Raw genomic sequence first — 25,633 nt, 5'->3', positions numbered from 1 at the left:
CGTTTGTTTTTCGTTCTTTCGCCGCCGAGATTTAGACACTCTCGGGTGCCTCAGAGTCTCGACTTTGTCAAATTTGCGCGAGTTCACGCAGGTGACACGCGGTTCTTGGGAAAAAAAAGTTTTTACCTTCGCCCCGGTTCGGGGTTGAAACGATTTATTTAGAATCGTCGACCCCTCATCGGTGCAGCTTTTCCTATCCCACAACGCGGCCGCGTCGTACGTCAAATCCGCGAGTTGGACCCTCAGCAACCGTCACCGACTCGGTTTTCCATACGGGCGCCATATTGCATTTTCCCATTTTTTTAAATCGGGCCTTGCTCTCCATTGCGACGGTGCGGCGGCGCGACTCGGCCAACAGCAGATATCTCCCAGGTCCTCTTTGCCGGATCGGGATTTTTAATATTCCGGATGGAAGGGCCGACTTTAAAAATGGAAAATTCCGATGCGTCGCACCGTGAGAGGACGCAAGGTTGATGGCGGTTGCCCAAAAGTCGAAACGTCGCGTTCGAAATGCGACACCGTCACGTTTCAGGCGAGGACAACTTGCCCTGATGAAACGTTCATCGTTTCGAGTTGGTTCGTCAAACGAGCCGAGGGGGCAGCCGGAACGGTTCGAAGGTGCCGAAAAACTCGATGCGGAGTAAACCGAACCGCCGAAGTTCCATTGGAGTTATCAACGATTTCGCGTAATCTCCACCAATTCAGCACAATCTCGCTAATCACTGGTTCTACTGTTCGATCACACTGTAAGGTGTTAACATTTATACGTTATAGTCGAGTTATAGCGAAAACTCTAAGTCCAAGGACAGCTAAGCATAGAAACCCGTCTTTAAAAATGTAATAATACGTATGTACATTTTCTTGAGGCTGAAACATTATAATAATCATTAGATACATATTATGTCTTATTTTATCGAAGAACGAGTCAACTAGGCAGAGTTCGAACCCAGGTTCAAGGTGATTTAATTGGTAATAAATAAATAAACTGGTGTAACCCATTCTGTATTCCTCGTTGCTCGCTTGGATGAGCAATCAAATCGCGTAAAGGTTTTGAACAGATCATTTATTTTTAATTCTGACGAAGATTTAAAGGTGTTTTAAGAATTTGAACATACCTCGTAATTAATGGTAATAATTGCGAAGGAAACTTTCTCTCGCGATGAACGTCTTTGTCATCCTGATCAAGCAGAAACACCTCACTTTGGTTTAAGCCTCTTGCGATCCCGCTTTAATTCCATTGTAAGTGGAATCGAATCCTATTGACCGACGATGGATCGTGATGTTCCTGGAATTCAGCGATCTTCGTTAATTTTAATTTGCGTTCAGAACTACGCAAGGGGGAGTACTACGCAAGAGTTTGACTACGAGCGATCGCCTGTCAAAACGTTGAAATTCCGCCCTGCGAGAGATTTTCCTGCTCGTCCTCGGCTCTAGAAAAAGTAGAGCGTCCAGCTGCTTCTCCTCGGATCTCCGGTCTATCTGTCAAGCGAGTCGCTCCTCAGGTGACGATCCGCAGATCTTCCTGCATTCGTTCCCGATCGACCGATTTCAGCCTCTCAGCTGCAGGCCGCTCCGTCAACCCTAGCTAAGTGAATCCTAGCGACTCCTCTCCTACGAGCTTTCCCTACCCCCTGGCCAATGTTGACAGGGTCAAGGCCCGAGACCGTTCGTGTCTGCGGCTCAGGAGCGACGCAAATCTAAATGATAGAAAAACGTCGACGTCGCTCCTCCATATACGAATTTGCCTCCCCGACGGGTTCTTCGGGAGGCGGGGGTCGCTGAGCGCCACCCCCTTCTACGAGAACGGTGATGCCCCAGTGAGGATGTTGTTACGAGTGAAACGGGCCCAGCCAAATACGTAAATAAACCACACAAATAATTACGTATTCAGAAGACGAAACAAGTTTTACATAGGTTCAAATGTGTGCAGTATTTTTTAATGCGGACATTCGAGTTCCAGTCCGAATTTGGGACACTCCAGTTAGTGCAGTAATAACTTGTTACTTCACAGGACCTACCTCAAGAAGTTTTTTGTGAGCGAGGTCATAACTGGTTTACTCTCTCGGAAACTAGCTTAGAACAGGGCTGTTAAACTAGAAGTCAGAATGAAATTAAATTGCTTACTGTACGTGGCAATGGTGAGCCAGGACATGTACGTAGGTATTGTACTTGGTTTTGTTGTTTGTTGTGGAGTTTCAAGCGAGCATGCGACCGGCGCTTGCAATGCAGCCAAGTCCACGGGTATCAGAGAACTCACGGCTCGTTGAGTCTATTAGAGATAACTGAAGCAAAAAAGGCGTAAAAAACTTAGTTTCGACCTTACCGCAAAATGGCAAATAGCGAAATGTGTTCCTTCGTAAACAGTAGATACTCTGTATTCTTAAAGTGGGAGGATAATAGTCTTAAAAGCAAGGTCAGCGCCGACCTTCGCGACCGTACAAAGTCCAAGAGATTTTGCACGAACTGTCCCGAGCGCAATATTTAATTTCTGAGGCGTCAGAAAGAACCCTGAGGTCGTTTCAAGATAACCTCTATGGACGTGTCGATTCGCGGGGCACGGGCCTCCATTTCTCCACTGCGGTACTCTGCCACAACATCCAGCTTGGCAATCCGTTCCGGAGCTTTTTTGCCAGACCTTCCCGAATACGCACACAGGGTGTCGGTTGAGTCGGGGCCAGTGGCGCGATCTGGAGTACGAAAATGTGTTCCGTCAAAATTCGAAAAATTCCCGTGATTCTCGGGGGCGTCCGGCCGAAACTGAAATTTCGGAAAAATGTTTTTATTTTTTTGCTCAGCTTATTTGGCGATATAACTCGAATTGATTGGCCCCGCGCGAGTGCCGCATCTCCTCCTCCTCCACAACTGGAGGAGGTCGTATTTGAAATCCGACGTTTCGACACCCGGCAATCATCGTCGACTTTCTTCGTTCGTGCCGTAATCCCGCGTTCGCCGACAGTCCCCTGGAAATAGCACCCATTCTTTTGTTTAACAATGACATTTTTGACTTGTCTTTGTCCCAGCCCGACAAGCCACCTGACCAAGTGCCTGCACCGGCTCTGAGTCAGATTTAAAGATGTTGCTGCGCAGTGTCCTTCAATGTTATTTAGTGTTAAGGACTTATTACACGATTGCGTTTTTGCGAAATATATCACTTGTGCAACTTTGCTTGCGTAAAAGTAATATCGAGAACTTGAGCAACATAAATTGCGGAAGATGAAATATTTTCTGGTTGAAGCCCTGTGAATGTACATTTCTTAATAATTGCATCATTGTTTTGTTTCAGGTACGGACTGGCTTTATTACCCGAAAATCGGTCACCGAAGTAAGTTGAGTAAATCAGGTAACTAATATCCAGTTTCTTGCATGGCGAAGGCTTCCCATCCACCTTAGGCGAACCTCGAAATTCGGTTATCCGCAGTACGATTAAACTAACAGGAGGCTGACTGCGGAGGACGTAAAAAGCAGCCAAATATTTTTTGAAGTCGATGACTTTGGTCAGGTCTTTAAATGGCTTGACATCGAAGAAAGTCCGGCAAAGGTGTATTGATCTCTTCTCCTGCAGGCTTCGCACTTTGTAATATAAACAGCATCTTTGCACCATGTGCGACTTAGTGTACGCATCAGGTGAAGTAAATCGATTTCTCTTTTTGCGTAAAAACTGAAAGCGAGGTAGACAATTAGCAGCAATAGCAACAGTTGCAAGTCGCGGTCTAGCTGCTACTGCCGCCGACGGATTCCCCCGACATAGATTTTTCCGCCATAAATTCGTGGTCCCCCCTTCGTCTTTCCCGAGGAGCCTTAAATGAAAAGATTTAAACATTTTTCGACACACAAAAATAAATCGATGCTGGGCCCAAAAGCTCCGATAGATGAATGACCTATACCTGGCCGTCCCAAAACGAGTTTTGGTGAAGAGAGCCCGATACGTTGAAAAGAGACAACTGATAAATGAGAAAGCGGGCGCGGTCAGTTTAATTTTTCCTAAGCGTTTACCGTAGGTACTACTTCTCGGACTCAGGCGTACTGACTGACACGTCAAATATCTAAATTTATACCGTAAAAAAGCGATTATTATTTTATTCAACTAATTACAGAACGAGTAGGTACATTGTGGTTTGTCGTGCCAAGTTAAAATGGCCACCACGCGTTCAGTAATTTATTTCTCTTTCTCCGGGCTGCACTGTCCTGGATCGCGCCACTGTACTTTCCATCTTCAATTCGGAAATCGCGGCGCGACGGTCATTTTCGCCGTAGCCCGGAGACCCCCGATGTGACGTAACTGCGTAAACAAATATTCGATTGTTTTTTGTCCATCATGGCGGTCCAGAACCTCCTCTGCAACAGTGCCAAAATGATCCCGTGCGTCGAGGCGATGCGCCAGCCAGCGTTTGTTAGCGAAATGTGCCGGTTTAGCTGTGGGAACGCGCTACATGGCTTTAAAGGAAATTCGACCGTTTTTCAGAGCGATTGCCAACATACACGGTCCTCTATTTGAAAAGCGCATTTTTCTGCTTTTTGTGCACCTGACCTCCCTCGTAACTGAGCTTTTCTCGGTTCCTAGTTTTGAAAAACGACAAATCACCTTCGTTTCGCCGCAATTTTTACATGCGTAGAATTCCCTTTGTGTCGCTCCTGCGCACCTTTCTTACGGTCCCTGCCGCGTGGTCCGCTTCGGTAATCTAATAATTCGCCTTCGCTATCACAAAACTCGTCATTTTCAACATCCGCACGTTCAACAGACATGTCGGTTGTATTCTCTAAAAACACAGAAGATTCTCTTGGTTTTGCACATTTTTGGGCCCGGCGATAATTGCAAAAACAAACAGAAACCGATGGCGGGATAGTATTTCTGTTTGCATTTAGTTTGTTTAGCGAAAAGTACAGTTTTGAATGTTTCCACGTTCAAATAAATGCCCCTTTCCAGCGTTCTCGACGAAATTTCGAAACCGCCACGTCTCGAAACAAATCAACGATTTTTATTATTCTTTTGCGCCGCCACCACCCGCGTGTCATTTGTTTCGTTTGTTCGTGCCGCGATTGCGCAGCATTTCCAATTTGGTGCAGTTGCGCAAAAAGTCATTCCGCCACGCGGAAAAATGTACCAGCAATTTTGACCGGTGTGGCAAGTCGAACGTCAAGTAGAAATGATCGAAAGGAAACAGCGAATCTAAGCATGAAACAATATACAGAGGGTCCCATTTAATGTGATCCCTCTCCACCGCGTTGGTGCGATACTTCCTAACATTACTCCTGCAGTGTTTTTTTGCCTTTTTTCGTGGTAGACGGAAGTATTGCATGATCATCTGCATCGAAGCAAGAGGAGCCATTAAAGTTCACTCAGCCTCGGTCATTGAAGAAATATCATGTGAAGCGAATAGAGTAGACTAAACTACAAGTTGTTAGCTAATAGGACCTAGAACTGCCTTAACCTTAGCAAGGTCAGAATTGCTCGACTGTCTGAGTCGTGGCCCCTTCCATCTTCTACACCCACTACTGGTCTAGGAATCTCAGTTATAAAGATAAATCTGTTACTCGTGTTTGTTTATTACCGCTGGTTAGGTACTATATAGTTTTTATCTTTACCCACAAGACACGAAACAATCTGGTCTTGTAGCGTGCAACATGCTGATTACGTAGTTTCTATTAATATTGATTAGAGTCTCAACTTTGCACAGGAATGGCTCAACTTTGCGCAGAATGTGTCTTTCTTCGGGTTCGGGAGATTCGAGTCGGTTCGTTCAGCGATTTGGGCTTCGTTAAGTTAAAATTTGGACTTTTTTTTTCAATATTTTTGGAAAACGCGCATATGCGTTAACAATAGAGGCCGCGACAGTCCCTCTGCCTGCGGCAGTTTACCCGCCATTGATTGGTATAGAATTATTTCACGTAGATGTAAGGACACTTACGACACGAGCAAAAAAACTACATGTAATTTTTATATTTGGCCTCAAGTGAAACAAGGTTAAATGTAATAAATTTCTTTCAATTAATATATAACTTAATTGGAGCACGGCAGTTGAGGACTTGTTAAAACTTAGTTAACAGACGATAATAATTTTAAAATTACGCACTAAGTCGGTAAAGTAAAGAGGTCAGTAAACTAGAAAATGTCGGATTCGAAATCGTCCCACGGCGTCCGCTTGTCGAGGTATGCGGCGGTGCGTCCAGAGTCGCTGGACGTGAGACTCCAGATGCTTCAATCGAAACTTAAAAAAAAAAATCAGAAAATTTCCCTTCCAGCGACTTGTCAGTAGTAAACAATCGCCGATGGCAGATGGCGCCACGTTCGAGATCAAAATTTCCTAACGCCCGGAAAGATGGCGGCGGAAGGTGGCGGCATGTTTTGACCTCCAAACTTCTTCGCACCCGGACAGATTAGCTTCGCACGACGACGAGCACTTCCAACCACGTGACGGAAGGGCTGATTTTGCCGCGCTCGTTCGAATTTTCTCACGTGACATTTCCAACGCGTCCGACATGAAAAATGATCGTTCCTGCTTATCTGTTTCCGAGATGCCAGAAACTTCGAAATGGGACATTATCGGTAAATGCATCGCATAAGTTACAAAAAGCAAATTATTGTAAGTTTGTAAATGAGGACCAATTAACCTTTAAAGTTTCGTTTATGCAACCCAGATACGCCATTAATTCGGACTGTTACAGTTTCGACACAACTGGAGCTGTTATTGTCCATCTTTTACTTTTATTTGCGTTGACAGGCAGTGGTGTAACACGAAGAGATTTGTGCTTTGTCTGAAACGGTTAGTCGAGTTGTGGGCTCGTTTGCACTTATTTTTGATATGCAGGAGGAACGGCTCACTTAAGTAGGAGTGCTCCCCGATGGCTCAACAACGGCTCTTTTGGGTCAGGGTTTGTCGCCCCGGCACTTCTAAGCGGACAATTAAAATCTGGCTCACTCGTTTACCTACATTTTTCAGGCGTTAAGAATGGCGAGGAGACACTTGGGTATCTCACAAGACCGCGTGTCACAAAACCCATTACGAAAAAGTTACTTTTAGATAAAATCTTTGACATTTAAATGATACTCATAAGAAATTTTAGCGGTGGTACCCAATCCAAATGTCAGCTAAGAACAGGAACCGCGAGACGCGAGTAACACGGACAATGGGGATACGTTATTTATTGTCACAAATGTTTAAAAAAAAAAAGTCCCCCTGCAAGGTAAGACCTTGTGAAGGTGCACGATTTTGGCAAAAAATGCATAAACTTTAACGTACAATTATGTCAATCCGCAGTGGTCCACTTGAAGGGCGACAGAAAGGCTTCAGGTGGCCCTGGACCAAATACGAAATAAAGCCTGTTAATTACGATGTGCGTAAAATTAAATACTAATAATTATCATAAAAAACGCATTGGGATGTTAATAATATATTGCAGTATCAGTCACGGCTGCGGTTAATAATGGAATCCTTTAAAGGCCCAGGGAAGGACTTTGCTGCGTGGCACCTTCTCTGAGTCCGTCAGTCCGCGGTGGTACTTTCAGAATTCAGAATGGTTTAAAATCGTGAACATCGAAAAAGGTTGTTTTGTAACTTGAACCAGACAGAATTATCATCATCGGCTGCGGATGCAGACTGATTTTTCTTTCGCCGCCCTACATACGAGGAGAATGTATGGCTAACTGATATATTGGCCCGAGTCATATAATCGAACTTGTGTAACTCTAGCACTTTGCACAAGATGTATACCCATTGGCGTATTAAATGCTGCATTTCACACGGATAATTGTGGTTATTTTCGAGAGAGAAAGAGAGAGTACTGGAAGGGTGCGTTGTTTCGCGGACGGCAGAAGACAGCTACCAGCTTACAGATGCTGGGAAGGTGCGGGGCGAGTCGCGCCAGGCGAATCGCGCATGTCGCAATTAAATATTTTCACGTCACGTCAGAGGTTCGCCTAAACGAGGGCCGTTCGGGATTTTGTTTTTTTGTTCCAGCGTCATTTTTCCGTTTTTCTTTCTCTCGCTTTAAAAAGAAGAAAAAATCCAACAGGTTTTTTTTTTATTTAATTTTATTTTTGTTAAACGAACCTAGTTTTTTGATTTGTCAATTTTGCGCCCGGGGCGAATGCCAAAGGGCGGCACCCGCCTTTTCCGACCTCTCGCAGATTTTCCCCGAACCCGGGCCGCCGTCCCGACGAGTCTGCGGGCGGAGGGCATCGGACGCATCGGAAAAACTGCAATCGCGCCTAACAGCATTGGGCCTCTGCGGCATTTTCCCCGAGGAGAGGGGCACACTTTTCGGTTTTAAACCCAAGTAGGTAACAAATATAAGGTGCTGAAGACTTTGAAGTATCGCTTTTGTTAAAACAATACTTCTACCATTCTGATATATAGTTAAGGCCTTCTCGTATGTCGCCTCGGTATTGAATTACCGTTCCACAAGTGTCGGATACCACTTGGTTGGTTGCAATCTACATACTATCAGAGAATCTAAATCTCTGATATACCTTTACATAGATTACACAACCATGTGAGCATAGAAATCCGAGGAAGTAAACGGCGTAAGCCCGAAGCAGGGAGCCCTTGAAAGGATCGTTTCCCCACTAGGACTTGGGGCGGAATTCTCCAAATTTTCGCCCGATTGAGCGTTGGCACCTCTTCGCAACCGTTGCGCAATGACATGTCGTAGTTAATGGTGCCGTCGACGTGTAGAAAAAACATCATTTAAATGATTCAGCACTAATTACTGTAGTTCTAATAAATACCTAGGTGCATAATAACTCTGGGTAAAGATATGTGTTCCATGAACACTCTGATTTGTCTCTTGAAACGACAAACAAGCTAAAATCATTTTTTATGCGTCTAATCCACACGAGCGGCCCTGACATTAAAACGCTGGTACCGAACCATTTCGTAATTTTTAATTAATTCCCGGTAAGCTCAAAGTTAGCTTCAAATATTGTCAGCACATGCTTTTCTTCGTGCATACTCGTTATTAATTAATTCGTATTGGAACCGCCATGGTTCAGTGTTGGTTCCTTGGGAATTCTGTTCCTTAAGGCTGCAACGAACAGCCTACATTTGAAAACTATTAACCGCGTACATCAATTTGCATACAATTAGTAATTTGAGGTGAATAAAAACATGGAATGCTTAAACGAGCGTCGCGTAGGTGCGGTTATTTGGGAAAAATAGATCGGCTGTCTATCGTAACCTTTCCACCAATCGGGCCTTCAGCTGACGCGGGATGGAGGAACGTATTGCGACACGCGTTTCCATGAACGCACGAAATCCATATGCAAATGATTTAATTAACGATTAACACATTTGATATTTTTATGAGGATATTCGGTGCGATTAGAGCGAGCCATTTGAAAGATTACCCGGTCCGTTACGTAACAATACGCGTTCAAGTTAACGAAACCGTTCAGACGTCCGACGTGCTCGGAGCTCATTGTTTCAACAACGTCCATCGCAAATCAACCGCCGGAGACCAATCGAAGCGATATTGATGAACGTTGAAATTTTCAACAATCGGTCTTATGCAAATTTGACGATTTGCGTGTGTCGTCACGTCCGCACGTGAACGTGGAAAAACGAGCGGAGCTCCGCGCGTCGCGGCGAGGTGAAGAGCGGCGCGCGCGCGAACGCGCTCACACTCTCTCTCTCTCTCTCTCTCGCTCGCTCGCTCGCTCGCTCGAGGCGTTCGGAGGAGAACGCGAAAGTCCCCCGAATTTGGAAAGCTCGCGAGGGTGCTCGACGAAAAGTTCCCGGCAACGACGGGACGATTGACGTAAGCGAATGCTGGAAGCGAAATCTATCAGTTCTTCGTTGGCGTTGGCTTCGTCCGTTTCCCAATGTTCCAGTTTGACCTCGTCTGCGTGCCGTCTTAATTCGTATTCCCGAGAGCTTCCCGCTAATGCGTCACATTAGAAGAAAAACATCTTTAATATTATTCCACGACCATTATTCGTACGCATGGGTCTTATATCGCCATAACTTGCTTTATCGCCTATGAAAATTATTATCTCAATAAGCAATATATTTAAATTGGTAGATTTAAATTCAGTAGGCAAGGGAAAGTTGCATGTTTTATTGAATAGCTGTCCTTTAATGCAAATAAATCTCTGAAAATATTTAACCGTGCGCATTGTGCCCCATATTCGCCCCTCGGATGTCGTCTAGTTCTGCGCGTGAACCTGCACGGTAAAATTCCACGTCGGTGAGGCACGAACTGGGGACTAAAGGGGACTTCGTGGCTCATATTCTCTGAAATATTGAACTTGTCATACGCACATTATGGAAGTAATTTTTTTTAATATTATCAAGAATCAGTATCTCTTTGTTCTCTCGCTCTTTCGTTTCGCTTTAAACGATACGACATCTGTATTGTTTCCTTACAATTCCTTCAGATGGTTGATAACGCTCTTTAATTAAAAAGGTTATAAAGCTATTTCTAGTCACTTATTATATTTCTCCACTTCCTAGTGAAATGATTGCATAAATAATCGCAATTGATAAATATGCAACATTGCATGAATAGTTTATGTTACAATAATATCATTATAAGTGCGTAATGAAGGTTTTCAAGGGGCTTGTCTTTTTCTAACGCGATTTACGGATACCCATATTGCTCCTCGAGAGTTTCACGATTATGCATATAGTCCGTTCATCGCTGAGGCGCTTCCATCGACTCCGGAGGGAGGCTCGGGAGGAAATCTGCGGCAGCCCGACGAGGGAGAGGCGTGATTGAGGAAAATTGCAACGAAATGGTAAGGAGAATCGAGCTTTTTTGGAACCATCGTCGTCATCAAAGGTTCGTCGTCGCCCCTTCGGGACGGAACCTCAGATTTCGCCGCTTCGCGGCTGAAAGCGCTCGAAGACCGATCTATAAGTTTTCGGCTATTTTCGAAGACTCGCGCTCTCCGCGGGAACCACCTGAGGAGGCGCGACGAGGCGAAATATCGCGCTTTCTTTCATGAGCTAAATTGCGTCTCAACAGTAATCTCCAACAAATTCGACGCGTAGGAAAATCCAATAAAGCTCGACAAACCGAGAATTTACCCAACGACCACCTCAGTGCCCAGTCAAGAACACGCACTCAAAACCCATCCACAAGGCACTGAACCACATTCTCCTGTCCCCATAGTCCACTCTTCGCATACTTTGTCTTTCCTAATTTCATTGATAAACATATAACGCGGTGGGATTTCTACCTGAGCGCGTCTAGCCAGACAATAGCCCGATGACCGGTGGTCCTTTGGGAAAGGGGTTGATTTTTTAAAAACCATTTTCGGATGACCCATTATGCAAAAACTTTTTGAGGAAGTGTCACTGGCACATTTAAAAAACTGTTACGCATGCGTGAAATGACCATAGTGCCTCATACCAACCTGTTTGTTGGTCCGAGTATTGAAGTTACCTGGCCACTCGTTCAGTCTGACCATAGTCACCATCTAAAACACGCACTCGTAACTGTGGAAGGTCATACCTAAAGAATTCGGAAAAGTGAACTTGTTTATTAGTACTTGTCCGGTAATGGTTTTCTCTAGTAACTTTTTAGTGATTCGGTGATGGTTCTCTTTAGTGACCCTGTTTGTGGCTTTATGGTGGAACTTTTGGATAAGCTGCGATTGTTGAGAATTCTCACATAAGAGGTAAATCAGAGAGAGTTAATTCGAAGCCGTTCCTTCGCGTACAAATTGGTCGGCGCGCAAGAATGGCTCAAATTCGAAAATCCTTATTAAATTATCGTTAACCCGATAGTTAAGTTGCCCTCGAGCTTTCCGACTTTCGAAGCTCACTCAGAATATTCTCTCACACTGAAACGGACTCGTTCGACTGTGTAAATTAGTATTCACCTTAAGAAAGTAAGGCCACAGGAGGCTAGGAATCTCTCGTGCTTTTTTTGGAGTCTTTTCACCGAGATTTAATCACGTCGATAATAAATAAAATTTTATTCGAATGTTATAACGATTTTCGAATTTGAAGGAGAACCATTAAGGATGGAAATTTGAAATTTTGACCCAGTAGGAAACGTGAGCTGTAAGCCTTAAAATATGTTAATTAAACCTGCTATTTAAAATGTATGCAAATAACCGTATAGGCTAATAATTGAGTGAGATAAGGCGTTTCAGGAAAATATTGATGTACTGCTCTCGGGAAATTTTACGGTTTCGAATCACTAAACGCGTTTGTAGTGATGGGCATGTTCGAAGGTCCGAAACACAGCTCACGCGTAGTCTCTGCTACGACCGTTTTCCGTGCACCTTAGACTGCCTGAATAAGCACAATAAGCCTCGTTCAATTTTGACAAAAATCCTCTCGTCCAGCCACAAAAAAGCACGCCGAAGCGACCAATGAAGCAACTTTACGCATATTTTCCATTAATTATTCAGTTAACGAAAACAAATATCTGTTGGTTGTAAGAAATATTATCATATCCAGAATGTTTTTCAATCGGCAAAACGTTTTACGGAAAACATAAATTTTACTTTCGACGACATATGTTTCGATTTGCATAGAACACAGCGCGTAAAATGTCATTTAAATATTTTACGAAGTTCTCATCAACTCTCACATAAATCTGAAAAAACCTCAGATTTTACCTGATTTCGAAATTTTTTTTTTTAATTTAAATGTTTCGCACCTCTCGGGCATCTGGGATGACGCTCCGAGTCACGATTCAGCCGAAATGCAGCTTTTCAGGCATTTCCTCTGCGAAACTAAACTTGCGAGAAACACCAAATGTGAACAGTCGACCTTCGACTACCGCACATGTCCGTGCTTTGACGTCTTAAGAATGGACAGGCGGACTATCGTCCGCCATAACGGTCGAATTGGAAAACCTCCAGACCTCTCCGGTCGTTGAAAAGTCAGTTATTGCCCGGATTCCGCCCGACCTCGTGGAAATTCAGGAACGCGGCTGAGGACCTGGCGATCTCACTCGTTCCGGGAAAGGGCGCGCGCGCAAGCGCCTCCGCGCCTTTGCCAAAGCGCAGTGGTACCTTTTATCTAGTAATAAAAGTTAGTGCGCATTTTAATTTTTGATTCCTTTCCGCGAATGAATGGTACCGTGAACCGCCGGTACTCGCGACCTCCTAAATCGTCATGTCTGCTTAGGAGGACTGCGGTCGGTTCCCGGAAGGATCGAGAGCTTTCTGGCAAAGAATCGCACAGATATTTTCTATGAATTTCTCGTCTCTTCAAAATAGAAAGCCGAGGACTTCTGTCCACTCTAATTGCGTTGTAGTTATCGTTACGCGTAAGGAAACGTTTTAGATTTTTGGTATACAGATACGCCTGTTTTATTCGAACGGTCGTAGGTGATGTGTACGAGATAAAAGCATAGACATTAATATCTCTGTAACACACTAGGAACGAAAAACCAGACTTCTTATCTGAAATCTGATATATTCAAATTTTAACAAGATTTCGTCGTCACCTACAGCTGTTCCGTCCGATGTATTAAATAGGACACCCTGTGTATTATTTAATCTTTAGATGCGCCGTTTCCTTTCGACACCCGACCCGAAATCGCCACGTTTTCGCCTGAGACGACGTGGAACGCCGTCGTGGCCGGGTCCGGGGACCCCCAGTGCGACTGCCCCATGTCCGCACGTGATGTGTAAAATCGAAATAGAGTTTCCCCCGCGAATTTCCTCTTTTCAACCCGACGCGGTACTTCACGGACTAACCAACCAGCGAATCGCCCTCGGTCCACCTCTCTCCTCTCGACATCCCAACGTGTGAACAAGCTCCCTCCACGACTCCATTCGATCCTTTAGTAGCTTTTTAATTGAAACGGGCAATATAAACATCTCAGCTGCCCTTATCTTGATGCCTTCTTAATGAGAAAATTTCCAGCCTGCGTTAAATTCACGCACTTCTTATGAGCCTCGGTCTATGGAGGTAACGATTCCAAGACGTCAAATAAATTACATCTCGACTAAGGACTTCGATGCCCCAAAGTGGGCATTTTTAACAAACCACGACGTTCACACTAACGTTTTTTTTATAACGAACCCGGTACGCACATGGTGCGATCTGAAGGAAGTTAAATTGTCGACGCGAACGTTAAAATTGTCGACGCGGACGCCGAAATTGTCGACGCGAACGTTACAATTGTCGACACGAACGTTAAAATTGTCGACTTAAACTTGTTGCTGGTCGAAAGGAGCATTGTTATTTTTAGGACCCTCAAACAAATTTCTGGTATTAAGCCATTTGCGCTGTTTGTTTAGGATTTATTTAATTTTCGGTAAAAATAACTCGCAAAGCAATAAAGTACCTAATGTGTGCCCGGTGTTTGGTCAGCGAATGGTCATCGCGGAGAGCTCTCGAGCGTTACAACTAGAGACCATCGACAGGGCCAAAGCTGGAACTTTGCCGTCGAAGGAACGTAACTTCTGAATCATTGTAGGGCTCACACGCAGCTAATTAAATGGGTAAAGGGTTATGTTCTATGCTTGAAAAGGAAGCCTGGCACTATGGGACACAGGCTGGGCCTGCCCAGGTAGTTGACTGGGCTGTTCTCTACCCAAGGATAGGCGATCAAATTATTATTAATCTTTTTTTAACCCGTCAGGGTTGTCCATGTGGGTCCCTTTCAGGTGAAAACAAACACCATTTCAAAGAAATTCCCCTCGCATTCATTGTATCGAACGTAGTAATCGAGACCGTGATAATGACGCGTCGTGCATTGGTTTTTCATACGTAATATCGACGCGTAAGATGCGTTAATTGTTAAGCGATGCGCAGAAGGGACCGTAACGTACAAAGTACGCACCGAGCAGCGACCGATCAAGTGTAAGAAGCCTTAATAAAAAGGACCGATTTGAAGCTTTAAGATGAATAAGAATTTAAATGAGTCGGGCAACAGGACAACCCTGAACAAGTTTAAGCGAAGGTATTTTTTGGCCTCAAGTCATGTGGCTACTTCATTGAAGCGGCCTTATTACGAGGCCCCTTCTGGACGCGACGAATTTTTGTCCACACTAATGCAGCTTTAAAGTCTTTGACCATTTGGCCTGTAGACGCCGAACCACGCGGCGTTCGGAGCGGCATCACGAAATTTCCGCACAATTAATAACTTCGGGCCATCTCCGAGAGGAATCTTCCACGGGCGGATGCGAGGAAGGGCTCGGTGGCGGGGTTCAAATTCGTGAGCTCGCCGCCCTTCGGGCGGTTAGTTGATCGTCGCACGATGCGAATTTGCCGATTTACCGCACGGTGGTCGTGCCCGACAGTTTTCTCAGCTCGGCATTTTTCACTTTTTTGATGTTTTTTCAATTTCCTGCCGTGATTGGGGTTTCCTGCATAAATGCGTTTTTAATTGGAAATTCCACGTGACCTTGCGAATTCGGAGCGTTTATCGACGGGTGGAACCACCCGAGACGGTCGCGAATGCGCTCTGCGGAGCGAAGCTCTCTCTGGCCGCGTTCGGAAATCTCCGAAAATAATGAAAATTGCAGCAAAGTAGATTTCGAACAAAGGAAGCTTTCGCCTCGCGATCGTGGGAGCTTGCGCAGACGGCTTCCCGAAAATAACAACGTGTTCGGTGCGCGAAGCGCAGGCCCGGAAACTCCCGCAAGGACTGCAAGGGCGAGCTGCGGCGCCGGATGCGGAGAAAATCAAAAATGGACCGAACGACGCGTCGGTCCGCCGGTTCCCCAGCGAAGATTTCCCCTATTCCCGTCGTTCCCGGCGGCGCGAAAACTGGCAATTTCGCGCACGGCCCGCGTCCCCCGCACGCTGGGTGGGTTGTGTTCCCACGTACCCCCGCTTCGATGGCGTGCGTTTGACGACACTCTTCGGAGCTGCGAACGAAATGAAGCCGTTTGACGAATCGATCGCATCGAACCGCAGTGATAACAATCTCATTTTTCATTGTGCAATAAATAATAAAAATAGCTTCGTGTATTGAAAATTACATCAAGCGACGAATGCCGCTTAAATGTTAGATCCTCTGAGAATTACTGAACAAAAAATGTGAAAGCGAACATGTCGGCAGTTCGTTACTGTTTCTTGGCAAACTTTATGGTACGTTTCGATGAAAACATGAAAACCGTACCACGGAAAATACTTGGAAAAGTTAGATTATATGGGATCCGGTTTTGTTTTATGTTGCCTTTGTGAAAGCCTCCGACCCGACGAAAATCGCGTCGGCTTTTCATCATAATTCAGGTTTCATATTCAGATCGTCGTTAGAAACGAACTGGCGAATTCCTGCGGAGAGTCTTTTGCAATCGCGGCCCGGAGATATCGGCAATTATTTCGAAAATATAACCTCGACCGATGCATTTATGGCCGAAAAAGGCATTTCAAAGCGAGAAGTCATTCCGTCATTAATTCATACTTAATCAGATGACCTTGAGCGGTTTTAATATCGACTTTTTTTTTTTTTTTAATGCCTTTGTTTGTGCCGTTCTGGTATTTGCTACTTAACGTTGAAAGGCCTTGCGCTTAAGTTCGGTCTCAAATGATAATTCAGGCGTCTATGGTTCCCATGAGGAAACGCCTTTGCTGAAGAAAATAATCCGCTCAACGTACGCAGGCTGGAAAAAAACGTGACATTAATTCAAGCCAGTATCTACATATAAAATTGAAATATATTCTAAATTGCTCTAAACTGGGTATTAAAATAATAGTTCATTAGCATGGAACTAACTCAGCCACGATTTAGTATTTTAATTGGAAAGATATATTTAACGCTTTAGGTATGTTATTTTTCCCAATCGAGAGACTGGTTGCTGAACCATTTTTTGCCTCCTTTATTTTTCCCCTGGCTCAGTCCTTCATAATGAATTTTGTAATTTATTGCCCGGCGATTATGCTGCCACCTATCATTAGTTAGATAATACCGGCGACGCCGTTGATTTACGAAGCCCTGTAGATCCCCGCGCGTTTTTCGTTCGAGCACCACCGTGGAAGGCCGTCAGGAGTCGGTGGTACGGAAAAACTCGCTTATTAATTACCTAATTATTTTCACGTGATGTGATCATTACTCCTACGTTTAGAGCAGGAAAAACGGACGTTCGCGCGTCCGCCCGGAGTGTCCGCCGTAGTGCCGTCGACTCCGGCCCGAGCGGAGTGCTTCGCGATGGCACGTCGGAAATTCGGGGGGCGAAGCCGTGGACGAGTTCAAGAGGAAAAGGTGATACGAACGCGGCCCCGTTCCGCCGCCCGTCTGACGTACGGGACGATCGGGGAACGAAGGCAGATAACTGCGATTTTTTTCCCGGCGGAAACGGTTGACGTGACGAAAAATCGCCGGCGGAGCTTCTGGCGGGAATGCGGCGCGGTCGGAAAATTGTTCGGCGTTCAAAAAAGGCAGCGGCGCGCCGCACGTTCCGTCGAAAATTGTACAGAGTCGCGTCGACGGGGTGCCACCGACGAAATCAAATTTATTGCTTTAATCGTTTTCACGCTCCTCAACTTTCGTTAACGCCGGAAGGAGCGAGCACCCGGTATTCAAGCGAAAACAGCCCCAAGTACGTTCGCGAGAACTTTTGTTTTCTTCATCGGCCACCGATTCGCCCCCTGATTGTTTTTACGTGCTCGTACGAAACACCCTGTATATCTCCCTTTTGCACCAAGGAACGTATAAATTTCCCATAATCTCCCTGCAACAGAGATTCATAATGACACCAAATTAGCATAACACAGCTTTGAATTATGCCACAGACTTCCTCTAGTAGGAATTGTAATTAATTACGTTAATGTTTTAACATACGTCATTTTTGTATGAGTGTATTGAATGGAATACAGTCCCCGCAGTTTAATTATTGGCCATTGGCCCGTAGGTGCGTCAAAGCATTAATTCTCATAAATTCTTATTTACTAGATAGAGCTCGTTCTCTCTTTCAGTGTTAAGGTATTTTTTAAAATGGCGGCAATAAACTACTGATGATATTTGAACTTGCGTTCCCACGATTGTGTACACACCAGGATTTCCAATCCTCGACATTCGATGCCTTTTGGGTCACCTTGGGGCCCCGCGGAGGAGCCGACTTTCCTTAACTTCGACGCGACGACGGCCGGCCTGCGACACCTCGCCCCCATCGAGGATCGGTCACCCAGCTACCTCCCCTCTCGCCCTTTTTTTTGGCGTTGAGCCCCACGTCCGAGGCGAAGATTATTTTATGGATTTTTTTCCGCTACTGAACCGGCCGCCCTCGAACGGCTCAACTTGGGGAAACGACGGGAGGCACGAAGCCCGGGAGTGGTGGAGGAGGACTGGAGGCGACGACCGTCCGCACGAAGAAGGACGCGTGAGAAAATGCTCGCGATGTTAAAGAAAAAAAAAATCAGGATCCGACTTTAAACGATCATAAGATTTTCGCGGCGGACATAATCTCCATATGTCTTTCGTAGCCCGAAAGGTCGCCTTTTGGTCTTCGACGGCCAACCGTAAAAAGTTGATTAAGGTCGATGGGACGTACGAGGCGACTCGAAAAAGTTCCGAAAAAATACCTGTGCGTTTTCCCGAAAACGACCGATAGCTCCCAGAAGAGTTTCCCCTTGGGCGAGACTGAAAGTTGCGTCACCGAGAGTGCGAAAGTGGCTGCTTTTGATCTAGCGCCTGGAGGCTAGGCGCAGCTGGCACCTGGGCGGAGCGCCAAAAGGACCGTTTCCTCTGAGCGACTTCGTATCCAAGCGAACTATCAATAACGACTTTGAAAGATTCGTACTCTTTATTAATGCACGGGAACGTCACCGGTTTTTGACATCTAACAACGGAAGCTCGGAGGTACGCCCCTAGAGGTCGCCTGCGGGATGAAACTGCGACATGCGCGTCCGGACGGTTATAAGGACACCCTGTATTTCCTGCGAGGGGTGGAGGGGGGAGGCGTTTGCGCGCTTTCGACTTTGAATCTAATGCATCACTCTGAATTCGATCGTTTCTACGGCGGCAAGTGTCTCCCTTCGATCGTTAGAGAGATATCGGCGGATACCACGCAGCCTTCCATCATGTGAATCTTGGTATAAACCGTATTTCAGAGCCATGTCATTAGAGGAGCGTAGATAATTTTCTAGATAATGTTTTATGTTGACTAAAAAAATAAAATTCCAGGCCGTTTGATCCGATCTACTTTGTAATTAGATTAAGTGCTATGCGACATCCCAAGCTTAATTAGACGTTCATCTTAATTATGCTTGAATTTGTCTTTTGCAGCTATCTACCGAGCGCAGCAGTGTGCATAATCTGAAGGCTTTCATACGCAGTTTCTGTATTTCAATGTATATGGCATATCAAAATTATTTGCCTTGTTATCTGGAGGAATTACCATAAAAAGAACATTCGCCTTTATATTCCCTTGAATATTTGATACCAGGGATTAGCGATGCTACTCACGAAGTTATGGCTTTTTGGACCTTTTCTCGATTTAATTTTACACTTTGGTTTAGGTCCCCTGGCGTCAACCGAATTTTAACCGTTCTTTGATACATTTAAGTGAAAGAATCGCAAACCGGTTAGTCGAGTTAATACAATAAAGACTAAACTATAGATTTCATAACAGCGTTCAGCCTCAGAGTCCTGTGCAGATATTTGAATTTAAAGGAACCGGTGTAGGTATCAATTCTATGGGTTTCGCTGCTCTTTTTCCATTGAAGCCGTGGGCATTGTCAATCGCGTCATGGATAGTTCGGGCCTGGTTCCAAGGGGGCTGCCGATCGTGTCGCTTCTCGCGCAACGCGGGAACTTTAACGTGCGGCCTTGGCCAAATGTACTGAGCACCCCCCATCGGCAGCAGGTATCCGGTTCCCTACTAGGCGAATCCTAATCAAACCTTTTTTTTTATAGCGGAAGGTACAAGTTTTTATATAAATAAAAAAAATAAATAAATAAATATTTTGTGGCACCACCCTCAGCCTCAACTAGAGCGGTGTCCGCAGGCTTTCTACACTTGTCCGAGAAAAGCGCTTTCCATTCTTGCTGCAACACGCTTTTTAAATGATTTTTCGAGCATATTTTAGGCTTTCGCGTTTCTCCCTTTAACAGACTGCGCGAGCGGTCGACGGGGTTCAAATCGGGGGTCTGCGCGGGCCGTTCCAGAAGAGGGATGTGATTTTCCTCGAACCACCTCACTCCGCGCATCGGTTTGTGGCGTGCCGCGTTGCCCCCTTGACAACGTGGTCGCCCCCGCGTTCGCGTCGCCAACGAGGTCCGACATCGACGGTGCAAGGGCCGATTCCAAGGCATTTCTGCGCTTTGCGGGATTCGCGAATCGCCAATTTGCCCGCCACCGAACACGCCGTGCGCCCCCACACCCTCGCGCCGCCGCCACTGCGTTTTATGGCAGTCACGGCATAAATCCGGGTTCCGTTCCTCGCCTTTGCGTCACCTGATGCGAGTACCTCCGGGGGTTCCAAACATCCGTTTGACGATAAAAATGATGATTATGGAGGATTGGTAATTTCAGGTGTTCGTGAGATGTTTGCTCTCTAAAAACGATGAATTTCTACTGAATATGATTCAGTTTTATTCGCCCGATGGGCTCACGTGACCGAGTGATATTCGATCGATCTTCCTTTGGTAAATTCCCGCATTTCGGGGCCCAGATGTGGCGCGACTTCGTGTTGGTTTTTGTGGGCAAAGAGGCCGTTTTCCAGCTTCGCCCCCTTTCAAGCCAACGTCGTTGCGACGTCTCCTCGCCGTCCTGGCAGGAGCTGTTTCTCCACCTTCCGTTGAAAAGTCGGCAGAGAGTTGGAAAGGTGTTTTCTTTCGGCCTTCCGACGGGGGCCCCGATCAATTTTCGACCTTCGCGTTTTGAAGTCGCGCGTTTTCGACCTGACTTCGGTCGATCGGCGTAGGTCCCAGTTGCCCGAAGCGTCTTGGTCGGTTTCGGGTTAGTTCAGGTTAGTTCCCAGAAATTTTCTCGTGGGGCTGCGCAGTAAGCTCACGGCATGCTCTTTACTGCGCAGCCCCGCGAGAAATTTTCAAGTCCCAGGCAATTTTCACTCGAGAGTGGTCTGCTCGGACGTAACGTGGATTTGCGCTCTTTTTTGCAGACTCAGTTCGCTCGTTTAGGGCTTTGTTCACGGGAAACGATGAAAGTTAATTTGAAAAAATACAAATTCACCTTAACGCCAAAGATGCGTTCACGGCGAAATTCAGATTCACGCTGTTCAGGGAGAAATCACAAGCAAAAAAACGAAATTCTTTGTTTTCACTCGGTGCACTAACCCTCACAGCTATAAATTTTGTTCTATTTGTTTGCGCACTTTCTTGACAAAATACGTATTTTTTAATGATATTAATTTTTTTATCATAATCTTTCTCTGATCATAAGACGAACAGGGTGCTCGACGCATTCGGCCGAGGCCGTAGATTATCACTGAGGGTCAGCGTTGTGCAAACGCGAGCCTTTGCGCGGCGACGTTCTAGGTGCACGTAGCAACAAGCCAGAAAACGGCCCCATTTCCAAACACCGCCAGCTCAGGGGGATAATTACCCAAATTTAGGACGTGTGTATTTTACGGCAACACACCGACTATGTCTATGCATTAATATGCTCTTGCAAACACCTCGGATAATTTGCAGCTACACGGGCAATTTGTATAAATCACTCAGTGAAATAAGATTGAGAGATAATGGTATAATTCTATAGGATTGCTTAGGCGCGTAAAAACAACTCGTGGTTGTTATTTCTGTAACCCATATTCCTGGGCGCAATGGACAAAGCTAAATTGGCCGGGGACACACGTTACTTGAAGCAAGTAAGTTGTCGTTTCTGCGCTTTCATGTCCGCATCCTCGGCGCCTTGTGCGAGGGGAAACGCAAGAAGAAACAGAAAAAAATGCGAAGAACGAGCGGAGAAAAGGCGCAATTAATTCGCTGCTGCGCGCGCGCGCGCGCGCTCTTTCCGAACGGGAGTGGACCGTGGCCCCTCTCACCCTCTCCGACAGCATTCTTCTCGGCCTCTCCTTCCATTAGCCCTTCGGTAATTAGCAAAAAAAACAAAATTTTTTTTTTAAGATCCTTATTAAGATTCGTTCATTAAGATCCACTTTAACGCTCAGCTCTTAAATTGCTTCACTTTAATGCACGGCTTTATTAAAGGCAATTAGGAACGTCGGCGCAAAACCAACAAACGGGGTGCTGCTCGACGATTAATCGGCGGACAGCGATAGGCCGTAAGAGGTTCGGGTCTTGTCATATTCTGTCTTTTTTTTGTCATGGTTCTGCCACTGCCGTCCGGTTCGACGGCTGGAACTGGTTCGCAGGTGCGCTTCCAGATATTCGGATGCTTCGGCAGCGGCGATTTCCCGGAAGGGCGAGTGGGGGAGAGGGGGAGAGACGGGGGGGAGGAGGGAATGGGAGGGAAAGAGGGAGTCGCCCCGGCTTGCAGGGTTGGAATCGAAGGGTGCCGGGCGGTCGACTTGCTTCCACCTAACGCACGGGGAGCGTGTCGCTCGCGGCTTCGCGATATCGACCGCTTTTTAGACACAATGACTCAGTGACATTAATTTATGGTACCTGCAAGAACCAGAAGTTAAATATGATCCAATACACGCGTTTATTATAACATAATGTTTAATTAAAGTCTATGATTTGCAATTGCACAAATGCGTTGGCTTTCTTTTCGTCTCCCATAAGCCTCAACTGCATTTACATTTACCATAATCAATTAGCATTACGGTAGCAGTACAGAATTTGTATTTAAAAATTACCGGCACGCTAATAGTTTTACCGCGGTCTCCCCATTTTTCTAGATTACGCTATTTATGAGTTACCGGCGTTGTTCCATATTACACAGGCATAAATGGACTTTTATTATGAACATTTGTAATATTTAAAGCATATAATTACCCAAGTTGGTTTTGCAATTATTATATTGTGAGATTTTTTCCAAAAATGACAAAGCACCGGATTCTTAATAGTTGCGTTATGTAAAGTCGGTGATTTCTGATAAAAGGTGTGTTTATTCAAATTGGAGCAGTTGATTATTTATTGTTCGTTCGGGCCACGCTCGACAGTCTCACGTGCGGTTTTTGCGTTATTACTTACGTTTCTAACGCGCAACGCCGTCCTCAGGCTTACCCCACGTCTCGCGTCAGCGCCGAGCGCTTTTCGTTCCATTATTACTCGCTTGTTTTTTCCACGATTCCTAATTTCAGATTCCCTCCCCGTCTTCCCCCGCGCCTAATCGTGGAGCTTCTGCACGCCCCGCCGCCGGCGCCCTTCGTCACTTTAATTTTCCGCTGTCCCCCTTTTGTCCCTCGCCACCCATTTTTCCCGCGTTCGACCGCGCTGTCCATTGAAGGCCCACCCCCAGTGGCTCTTCGGTACCTCTCAACTTCGGCCGTTACCGAGTATTTATCGCGCTCAAACGTAAGCATTTATAGTACTCGTTCGCCCGGAGCTCTTTCAGAGTACGCGTAGTTCCCTTTCGGGCTATTTGCTGCGTTTTACGGTACTAACATAAATGAAATATTTCATGCCACTTAATGTCTATTTCTTTAAGCCATCACGATCAACAAAGTTGACGACGCACGGTTTTATTGCTATTTTCAGCCACTTACTGCTAAGTAAAATATGCCCCTTTGGTCTTTTGATTCCGTTTTTATTGCAAATCTATTGCAGCAGCGAACAGTTCAGCGCCTTAGCATGCAACTTTTACGACACTATTTCGGTGATGTTTGAATTAACGCAACCTTCGGGAAACTGGTTTCCGAAGGTGTCCCCGTCGCCGGACAGATGAACCCTCCGACCGATTTCCCGCTCGGAATCTAGAATTTGGTCGCGAACGTCGTTCCGCAGAGCAACAGCTCCGTCCCGGCGTCGCGAAAACCGGGAGGGCGGGCGGTCGGCCGAGTTTCGCCCCCCGGGGGCATCGTCGGGCGAGAACCGCGGGATAACTGCCTCGAACGATAAAAACCTGGACGCATCGACGGGTTAAAATCGGCAGGTGATTAAAATGCAGGAATCGCCAAACTGCATGTTCAAACTGGAAAGTCTCGTCATTGTCAGGTGGTGGGCTGGTCCGAGGACGTTAATCTTGGTTTTTTCTTCGGTTCTAATCAAACACGCCGTCGCCCTCCAAGTTACGAAATCGGCTTCGATACGGAGGTTGATGCGTTCGGATTTCGCGCCCGATGGTGTCCGTGAGGGGGAGGGAAACTCGGGAAATGAATTTTGATTTAATCAACCGGGGAGCAACCGCGACGCGGGAAGCGGGGCGCGCAAGGGACATTCGGGGGAGAATCTCTCGACCGCTTTGTTCGCGCGACCCGCCCTGAACTGGAACGTCGTCTCTCGCCCCATTTTTAATAATGCGCGCGACGTGAATTTACGGCGAATTTCAGATTTTCTGACGACTTTCGGAATGGGCGCTATTACACAACTGCGTGCATTAAATCACATAATATATTCATGTCATTGGTAGTTGTTTGATCGTTCGAATATCTTTAACTATGACTAAAGGCGTTAAATTTCCCTAAGTTAAAATACGGAATATACTCGGAGGTTTATTTTTTTAATTACCAGGGTGTGGCCTGCTTCAATTTAAGAATGTGATTTATTTCGCTATAGTGCGCGGCTATTTGTCATTTTAAAGCAACTTTCGCTAATATATCTAAAAGACATTCCACTAGATCTAAACTATAATGTTTAATCGTTTAAAATGTCAACTGATCTGATTTAAATCGCTGATCGAAACGAAACGCTTTATTTTCATAAATATGTTAATTTCGACGGGGATATTTTGTGTGTAGGCTTCGCTGCTGCATATTAAGATTTAATTAGCGTGTTTATGAAATTTCATGAGCGGATAAGGGTTCTCATGTTTCATATTTATATTTAATATGTGTTTCAGTTGTGAGGGGGATTTCCAAGCTTTAATACCGTTTTAATTGGTTAATAATCATCGCAGCTAATGAGCCGCATTTTTCGGTTCGCAGCGAAGGTTCCTGGTGAATGGTTGCTAATTGTCGACGTCGAAACTTTCCTTTTTCTCCCAATGAGTCAGGAGGTCTCCTTGGTCCCTTTTTCCATTAAAAAAAAAAATAAATATTTTTTTTTTAATAATTTTGTTTTTTTTAATTTTTTTTAATAACTTTTTTTAAATAATTTTTTTTTTATATTTTTTTCTTAACAATTTTTTTTAAATAATTTTTTTCCCAATTTTTTTAAATTATTCCACCCTCTTTCGCGTGCTTCCTCCCTACTCACTTCCTTCTCTAGACACCGCGCTCGCACAGAAACCCCGTCCGCTTCTAGACGAGGGAATGCGCGGATTTTTCCGACCGACTCGCGACCGCCATGGGGGTCCGGTGACACGAGCGCAGACGCCACCCCGTAGTTTGGTGATAGCGCCGAACGGCGGTAATTGAGCCGAAAACGTCGCCGCTGAATGGGAAATCGGACGCGGCAACACGGCTTGGCTCCTACGCAGGGTGCGGCCGATTCGCGAAAATGCACTAAGAGAGGGCGTGCGGCGAGCCGACATGACGTCAGGGAATGGCCATTTCCCTTCCGCGCGTCGGAGCACCGTCCCAGCTTCGCCCTTCATAAGCGCAATATTTCTCCAAAAATGGCTGCGTATGACTCGGGCGAGGGCCTCGATCGTTCGTTAAAACGCATTATTATGCAATTAAATCAATTTTCCGGCAGTCGCCTGCAAGTTTCCTTAATTGACTGTGCGCTTCAAGTTCGATTTGCGTCGATG

The 25,633-nt window shown here is 45.6% G+C and overlaps 2 protein-coding genes across 9 annotated transcripts in view; both read left to right on the top strand.

The window, feature by feature from the left end:
• The window catches only part of LOC136350462 (protein ABHD18), a 142,742-nt gene that overhangs the window by 29,161 nt on the left and 87,948 nt on the right, over positions 1-25,633 (top strand). The window lies entirely within an intron of this gene.
• Positions 1-25,633, top strand: part of grh (grainy head) — a 60,755-nt gene that overhangs the window by 10,340 nt on the left and 24,782 nt on the right. The window contains exon 2 of one of the 8 annotated variants that reach the window (XM_066302174.1): positions 3,284-3,322. The exons of 6 other annotated variants lie outside the window; for them this stretch is intronic. The gene's annotated coding sequence lies outside the window, so the exon portion shown is untranslated. Of the gene's footprint in view, positions 1-3,283; positions 3,323-11,398; positions 11,618-25,633 lie in introns of those variants that run through there. One more of the 8 variants, XM_066302173.1, reaches the window with a different exon arrangement.

This window comes from Euwallacea fornicatus, chromosome 3 (assembly GCF_040115645.1).
Source record: "Euwallacea fornicatus isolate EFF26 chromosome 3, ASM4011564v1, whole genome shotgun sequence".
NCBI classification, from domain to species: domain Eukaryota; kingdom Metazoa; phylum Arthropoda; class Insecta; order Coleoptera; family Curculionidae; genus Euwallacea; species Euwallacea fornicatus.
The sequence above is the reverse complement of the archived record's forward strand: the minus strand, read 5'-3'. Positions and strand labels throughout refer to the sequence as shown.